We start from the raw sequence: 8,799 nt of genomic DNA, 5'->3' as shown, positions 1-8,799 counted from the left end.
AGATTTTAAACACCTATTCTCACACTCTTGGTCTAAGCATGTATGAAGCCTACTCAGTGCAGAATAAGACAATACACTTTACCTTTGAAATTCCAGAAATACCTAAATTGAACTCTGCTTGAAATCAATCATGGTAAGAATCAAACTAGCATTAGGAAGAACCAGATCTTCTCTCAGCGGAGTTCCTTGTATTGCAGACTTCAAACCATTATTCCACTCAGCATAATCTATTTTAAAGGATTCTTGTAATTATGGAACAGGTTGTCTGTGTATAACTGGCCATCCTTTCTAAAGCTGTATTACGTATGAAATAAAATCATGCAGCTAAAGCAACTACAAAAGTGGCTTTGAAAACTACAGTAATGTGTGACTAGATGGAAGGGGACTATTTCTGAGAAGAGATGGAAGCCAAAACCAGGAAGAACCATCGTATTTCTGCCTGTCACTCATCTTTTTAAGGATCAGCCAGAAGCTAAATGTAAGACTTTAATAGTATCGCCATCTAGTGGAAAACAATAATAGTGCTATACTACATACACCCCACATTTCAATGTTAATTATAATCCCAATTTATATCCCCTTTCAATAAGGACAATAGGAATGAAATGGCAGGTATTTCTTTTGGCATCACATCAAAAGAATTTCAAGGTTAGTAAATTGATACATAGTGAAAATTGGGGTTTCTTTATTATTCTAAATTTTAGAATGCTGTTCACCACCATTCACAACTAGATATACTTAGATGTCAAGCCATTTAAAGAAAAAAAAGTTAAAAAAAAAACACCTTTTAAATTTAAAAAGCTATTGCATTGAAATAATTACTCTTCAAAGCTAGGAAGCAGTTTACTAACTTTACGTTTAGCTGGGTGCCAAAGCAATGATGTTAACAAGGTTTTTCTGAATGGTCAAAAGTCCCAGGGCTTTAGAATTTATTCATGTTTGCTCCCCCTTTTTTTGAAAGAAATAACCCAAAGCTTATTTTATTTACTGTACTTTATTTTTATCTATCTATCTATCTATCTATCTATCTATCTATCTATCCATCCATCCATCCATCCATCCATCCATCATCAATCTATCAATCAATCATCTATCCCTCCCTCCCTCCCTCCCTCCCTCCCTCCACCCACCCACCCACCCACCCACCTCAAAGTAACTCTTATTAGTTGAATAACAATAAGAAGCTCAACACAGAGGTAAAGTGCTGCTTCAATACCTGAATTTCTTAAAATACAGATAAGCAGGTGTCCAGCCTTTAGGAAAATTTGCAAAAAAGAATTCCAGTTTTTTTCTTTTAGGCAAATATACTATTATTATATTGGGAATATGAAACAATTACAAATACTGGGTAATCCGTAATTGTTTAATCATCATATTTTTATACTGTCCATCTTTTCTAAGTGACTTTGGGTGGCTTATAGTAAAAAATTCAGTTCAACTGAGTTCAACTATAAGAAACTAATTTCTGCCTGTCCTTTACTCAATCACCTTCTTTTTTCTTAAACTACTCTCCATTTTTTTTTATTAATGAAAAAACAACCTCATTTCCATTATGGCCTGTCCTTTGATTTGCTAATACTTTAGTGGAATTTCTTCATATGTTCCAGCTCAACCAACAAACTGCTTCACCATTTTAATTCCAATGTTTTATAAGCCATCCACAGAATTTTGTTTGTTCATAAAATAATTTCTTATGCATAGCCTGTTTTTCGTTAAGAGCTCAAAATACCACAAGCATAAATACTATCTCCTGCTTTATCTCCACAGCAATAAACGTGTGCCATAAATTGGGCTGAGAGTGACCAGCCCAAAATCACCCAGCAAACATCTAGTGAGGGACGACATGTACTTGGATCTTCTAGATCAGTGTTTCTCATCCAAGGAAACTTTAAGATGCGTGACTTCGACTCCCAGAATCCACCAGCCTGCAATTGGCTGGGAATTTTGGGAGTTGAAGTCTACCTATCTTAAAGAAGCTGAAGAAGCTTCTGGAATCAGTAGCAAAATATATTTAAAGAAAAACTAGAAAGTCCAGTTGCCTCTTGAAAAAGCACCTTTGGGACACACATCTTAAAGTTGTTGAGGCTGAGAAATATTGCTTTAGATCAGCCTGCAGAGTGCTTAAATCTGGCCCATGGGGCCAGCCTGGATATATCAAAGGACTGGCCCACGGTGCCTCTGCCAGCCAAAACAAACCACCAAGAGAGGGCTACATGCGGGCCCCACACAGCCTGTTTTCAGCCTCCACAGCCTCCTGCAGCACTCTGGCAGCCAAAAATGTGCCTTGTGGCCTCTGAGTGGCCCATTTTTGCCTGGCAGAGTGTTACAGGAGGACTGGATTGGACTACAATAATGGGGCCTCAAGTAAGTACCTGATCTGGATAGAAAACAAGCAACATCCTATGTTAATACTACAGTTAAATGCCAGATTTTACTTACTGTGGGTCCGTTTAATTTAAAATCAATGATTTATAATTGACAGCCATTTCTATTTACTATCCTGAAAATATACCTCTGCTGTTAGATCTTGTATTATTGTGTTATTTATGGTATTTTTATTCAATAAAAATACAATAGTATAAATAGTTTTTCTGCCTGAGCTTTGAATGACATTTGTATCATTAATTAATAATATAAAAAAGAGATGAAAGCTCAGTATCAATAAGTCACATTTACATATAAATGAAAAAAACTTTTTTTTTTCAAAATACTTGAAAAATGTAGTTATTACTGTGTAATTTCCCCCCAAAGAAAATTAAGGAAGAATATAAAGTTAAACTCTACAAGTATCATATGAAGTATTACAACTTTCCTTTCCATTACCAATTATTTCTGAAAGCTATTAACATCAAATGAAGTAAAGTCATTTGTCTTACTGCATTTGCAATCAGTGAAATGTAACAGCTTGAGAAGGTCAACATGAAAATTCTACTTTACTTTCAGATTATACTCATCTAAATGAGTGGCAGACCTAGTCAACTTTTGTGGTTCTTGTAAGGCAAAGCAGTTATCATATTTTTCGGACTATAAGACACATCAGAGTATAAGACATACCATGATTTTGAAGAGGTAATTTAAAAAAAAAAAATTTTTTTGCAATCTGCATTCCCCCAAACCCTCTGCACTCCTTATTTTTTGCAATAAAAAGGGGGTCATGCAGAACTTTGGGAGACTTGTAGAGTGTACCGGGGGGGGGCAAAAACAGCCCATTATTTGCTCATTTTTGCCTTCCCTAGCCCCCAGGAACACTTTGCAAGCCTCCCAAACACTCTGCACGTCCATTTTTGTGAAGGGGGCGGTGAAAAAGCCTGGAAACTATTAAACAATGAGGTATAAATTTAGATATAAAAGGTTTAGTGGAGTATGAAGAATAAGTAATAAATGCTTGTCAGTAGTATCTTGTAGAAGTGATAGGAAAATGTTTATAGTAAAGAAGTGTGGAAAGAAAGGCCACGCTCCTCAGCCATGCCCACCATGACCACACTGACCCCCCACCGTCACCACCCGGCCCTCTGAGGTCAAACTCAACCTTGATGTGGCCCTCCATTAGTTTGACACCCTTATTCTGGATCCCAGTCCTTGATCAAAAGTCCACACTATCCTCCATACCATACAACACTATTTGCTTTGGAGAAAGCATAATGAAATTTAGTAGAGAACCTTCCAGAAAAGTAAATTTCTGTGGGCGTATTGAGCAATATATTACTTATATATTTAAATCAATGTTAATGACAAGGACTGTAATATAAATATCTAACCATCATCATGTCACAGTGATTATTATAATAAGTAAACATTGAATACATTTTTCAGGAAAGCATAATCTGCTGTTAAATTTTTACCTCTTATAAGCACTATTATGCATCTAGTACAGACTTCAACAGGCTCCTTGGGCATTAATTAGAAGGAATATCTGGGAATGTTTGTTCCTGTGATAGCAAACCTATGACATGCGTGCCAAAGGTGGCACACAGAGCCGTCTCTGAGGACATGTGAGCTGTCGCCACAGCTCAGCTCCACCACACATGCACAGCATCTGCTGCCAGCCACTGATTTTCGGGTCTCTGCTGCACATGCACGAGACACATGCGGGAGACACATGAGCATGCACGGGGGGTCACAGTGTTCTCCCTGCAACCCGGTTTTGCTCCCAGGAGGCTACAGGGAGGTCTACTCGGCTCAAAATGGGGTGTGGGGGGAGGGTTGCATGCGCATGCACAAGGTGGGGGGAGCACAGGGAGTCACATGCATGCACAGGAGGCAGGGCACATGGGTGTTGCACACACATTACATTATGGATGCAAGGCATGGGCACACACTATTCTGCATGCTTTCAGTATGCAATGAGAAAAAAGTTAATCATCACTGGTTTATTCTATTAGTTCCAGAAAGCTCATAGAAATAAGTCATGAAATGAAGCAAAGTGATCTTTATCTTTGGCTTTACCATGAGTTTTCCCAGTACCGTATTTTCTAGAGCTGGCAAAGCTTCCAAAATTTTCAGTAACAGATCAAATTATGCATGCATTACTGACATTCTACTTGAAGGCAGTACAAATGAAGCAACACCTTTTCTAGCATATTAATCATAGGATGGATTTCTGGTTGTCCCACATCTATTAAGGGCACAGAGTCTCCTGAATTTGTTAGTCTTCAAGGTGATTTTTGGCCAGTGGGGGGTGGAGGAGAATTGCATGCATCTTTATTTGACAGGACTGTAATACAGGTAGTCCTCTACCTACAACAATTCATTTAGTGATTGTTCAAAGTTACAACAGCACTGAAAAAGTGACTTATGACAGTTTTTCAGACTTACAACTTTTGTAGCATTTCCCATGATCATGTGATCAAAACTCAGATGCTTGGCAACGGACTCATACTTATGACGGTTGCTGTGTTCCAAGGTCATGTATTTCCCTTTTGCAATTTTCTGGCAAGCAAAATCAATGAGGAAAGCCACATTTACTTAACAACCATGCTACTAATCACTGCAACGATTCACTTAACTGCAGCAAGAAAGGTTGTAAAATGGGGCAAAACTCACTTAAATGTCTCACTGAACAACAGAAATTTTGGACTCACTTGTGGTTGTAAGTCAAGGACTACCTATTACCAGCACAGCCCTTACCTATGGGCTCTCAGTGGTGCCCTTGCTGCAGGTGGAATGTCTCACTTAGCAACAGGATTTTGGGGCTCCATTCTGATCATAAATCGAGGACTACCTGTACTTTCACCCCCACCCCCTTTCCCCTTTCCAACTGTATGTCTCCCATTCCTAAAAAAACTTCAGGAAGCCAACAGATTTTTATGCAACACCACAATAGTTGTGCTCTTCCCTGCTGGATTCCCCAGTGGAAGCGGAGGCCCACGCACCTGTCTTGAAAAACCACTATTCTGCCAATTAAAAAATATTTTTAAAAAATATCTGTCCCTCTGGGTTTTGGGCCTGAGAAAGATCCCACATATCTTCAAACCGCCCCAAAGCTTAGCCAGGCGTCCTCTCCTTCTCGTTTCTCTCCTGGGACTCAAATCCACGAGGTTTCACCCTTTTAGCTGGGAGTGAACGAGCCAAGAGCGGCTTTCGAGGGACTGAAGTCTCCCATTTTGCCTTCATTCTCGCGGAAAAGGAGCGGCGGCCCTTACTCCTCTGAGGCAAAAAGTGTCGCCTGTCCCGTTGGAAGAAGTGGTGGCTTCTCCTCACGCCGATTCGCCATTCAGCCGAACCGAGCGAAAAATTTCAACCGGGGCCACCTGTCGCCCCACAAGGCATCACGACGCCAGGGCGAACCGTCGGGGTCCCTGAAATGACGCGCCCTTTTCCCCCCCTGTCAGGCTGGGATGAATCTGCGGGGACGGAACTGCCGCCTCACTTCCCTTCGTAGGAGTTCTAGCGGCCATTTCGGAACCGCCGATTCCTCTCGAGGGAGCGCTCGACGGGGAAAAGAAATTCCAGAGAGCCGCTAAGCCGCCCGAAAGCTTCCCGCCGAACTTGCTGGCGTGCTCGGTGGGCCTCGGGGTGAGAAGCGGATTTCCCCCCGCTTCTCGCTTGCCTCGAAAGTGCCGATTCGAGGATAAAATAGGGCCCAGTCTCGCGCAGAGGCAGGGTTAATGAGGGGATTTAAAAAAAAAAAAAACCCGGAGCCCCGCGAATCTCGCGAGGTCTGGCGCGAGACGCTCTCTCCTGAGTGCGTTGGCCCCGCCCCCTTAGTCCCTGTCGGTAGCGGTGGAAGCGGCGGCTTGTCACCCTTTTCCCCCCCTTTCCCTCTTTTCTTCTCTTTCCCCTTTTCCCCCTTCCGCCCTTCCCTCACAGGGCGCGAGGAGGGAAAGGCAAAGACCAGCGGCGGAGCGCGAGGCCGGACCGAAGGAGGAGGAGCAGCAGCAGCAGCTGGAGGAGGGGGCCGCGCGTGCGCCCCCTTGATCGGAGGAAAAGGGGGGGAGGAGCGGGTAGGAGCAGGTTGACGCGCGAGGGTTCGCAGCGCGAGATACCCTCCCCCCGCCCCTTACGGCTCGGGAGTGTGTGTGGAGGTGCGGCGGAACGGCTCGCGCCTGAGTGACGGGTGTGTTGGGAGGGGGGGGAGGCGCGCGCTGGGGATGAGGGGCTGCGCATCTGGTGGGCGGGGTCGGGGATACCTGATGGGAGAGGGGAACACCCTGAGGGGGGGAGCGGGTTTGAGGAAGAGGAGGCTGAGGGGGAGGGGATTTAAAAATGGGAGGGGTTAAAGGAAAGTGTAATATTATGAGTGGGGGGGGGGATAGCCGAAATGGGGTCCAGACGTGCAGAGTTAGGGACCCAGGGGGGAGGTATGGCGGGGCAGGAGAGGGAGGCCCGGCTGAGGAGAGAGAGAGTAGGGAGCTTTTACACACACACACACACTCATCTGCACAGAAGGGTTGTGTTTCTTAGGTTTCCTGAACCAGGGATGTTCAGGAGGGGGTTGCTGTGGAAACTGGATGCCTTTCTGAGGATGGGACACTATACTGAGGACGGTGACTGAAAAAGGGGAGCTTTTGGCATGAAAAGCTGTGAGGAGGTGTTTGGCCAGAGGAGGAGGGATGGTTTTTGAAGGGGACCTGCCAAGGGACCCTTTCTCAAGGTACCTCAGGTTGATCCATGCCTCCACTCCTGCCCCAGGCACCCTCCTTCAGCCAGTCTTAACTCACCCCTCTTTATACAGTTGTGCCAACTGAGAGTCAGCTGATTTGGGGGAAAAGAACCTAGCAGGTATTTAGAAGGGTTAGGATGAGGTAAGAGGGTCTCTGGTGTGCTTTGGGGAAGATAAGCAGTGACACGATAGCAATACAGTGGGAGGGCAATATTCTATAGAGACAGGACACTAGAAGTCAAAGATAAGGGTAGAGAAGGGAATGCGCTTGTGGAGATATTGGGAGGTTAAAGGGAAACAGATGATATCTTCCTTGTAGAGATGGGAAAATTAAGAGAATTGCTTGAGGGCGGGGGAGAAAATTGGAAATGACGCTTCTCTATAAAATAAAGAAGCATCAAAAAATTAGGATTATCTTTATAAATTATAGTTTGAAGATGGACTTTCTTAGCTATAAAGAAAATAGGAGTAAATAACTTGAGGTAATAACATTTACAACTGAAACAAGAGGGCAAATCTATGTCAGCAGGCTTTGTAGGCTTAGAGACTATTATATGTTTATGCTATTTATTATTCCCTTGGCAAAAGAACCAAACTTTCCCCACAGAAAATTTTATAGCATAGCTTAGTTTATTGTTTATGGGTTTAGTTTGCTCCATTTTCTTTAATTATAAATAATACCTGTAATGTTCAATTTTTAATTATTTCAATAATTTGGGGTCTTTTGTGAACATATAAATTTCTTCATATGGAAGAAGTCATTCCTAAAAGTTCAAATTTGGGTTCTCATATCTAGATTTAATCTATCATCAGAATTTTGCATATAAAATCAGAATGCTATAATATTACTGCCTGAAAATATTTAAGAATTCAAGTTTGAATCCCTCATGAGAATATGTTGTTGCTTGCTTTTTAAAACATTTTTCTACTTTCTTCCTAGTCTCTTAGATATTCTGTTTCAAATTATGGATTGAACCAACTCTTACCTGGTTTTATTGAGAAGGAGAAAAAATATTGTATAGCAATACATTGAACTTTACAAGTAGTTTGACCACAGAAGAGATCATCTACATCAGGTTTAAGTTTATTCCTTTCTTTTACGGTGATATAATTTCTATGTATTCTGAGATATGTATGCCTGTCCTTATGCAATTAGCAGTTGCATACGGGAGTAGAATGTAAGTTAAAAGAGTTCCCAAGATTGCATTGCTACTTAAAATTAATTCGATTTTTTTTTTTAAAAAAATCATCTGGCAGATTATGAATACATTGACATAAAAGTATGATTTAGGGTCAAGTGAAAATAAAATAACTAAAACTTATAGTCAGGGATTTTTTTTAAATGATAATTTTATAATATTGTGGCATATACTACTACGAAGTTTTTTCCAACAGTTTTTGGTCAGGCATCTGTCTACATTACTTGAGTTCCAGGATGGTTTGATTCAGGGATGGATATCTGAATAGAGGAGATATCCCATTTCTAAACATCTCTATAAGGCAATAGTACAATTTTATTAATGAATCATTATTTTTCTGATTTTCAAGAACTATTTGGTATCAACTTATTTTCTTTGTTTCTTCATATAACAAAAGTCCCATCTTACTTTGTTCATAGTTCAGTTTCTGAGATTGCACATCATTTGCTAACCAAATATTTCTTCAGTCATTAGAAATAGAGGTTTACTTTTCTTTTC

The 8,799-nt window shown here is 41.5% G+C and overlaps 1 protein-coding gene across 1 annotated transcript in view; it reads left to right on the top strand.

Annotated features, from left to right (window-relative positions):
• The first annotated feature begins 6,799 nt into the window (after nt 1-6,799).
• The window catches only part of SETD1A (SET domain containing 1A, histone lysine methyltransferase), a 29,607-nt gene continuing 27,607 nt past the window's right edge, over nt 6,800-8,799 (top strand). The window contains exon 1 of the mRNA XM_087714102.1: nt 6,800-8,178. The gene's annotated coding sequence lies outside the window, so the exon portion shown is untranslated. The remainder of the gene's footprint in view (nt 8,179-8,799) is intronic.

Source organism: Thamnophis sirtalis, unplaced genomic scaffold (genome assembly GCF_051295495.1).
Source record: "Thamnophis sirtalis isolate CommonGarterSnake01/CBP01778 unplaced genomic scaffold, rThaSir2_p1.2 scaffold_4, whole genome shotgun sequence".
NCBI classification, from domain to species: Eukaryota; Metazoa; Chordata; class Lepidosauria; order Squamata; family Natricidae; genus Thamnophis; species Thamnophis sirtalis.
Note: the sequence above shows the minus strand (reverse complement) of the source record. Positions and strands in the feature narration are given on the sequence as shown.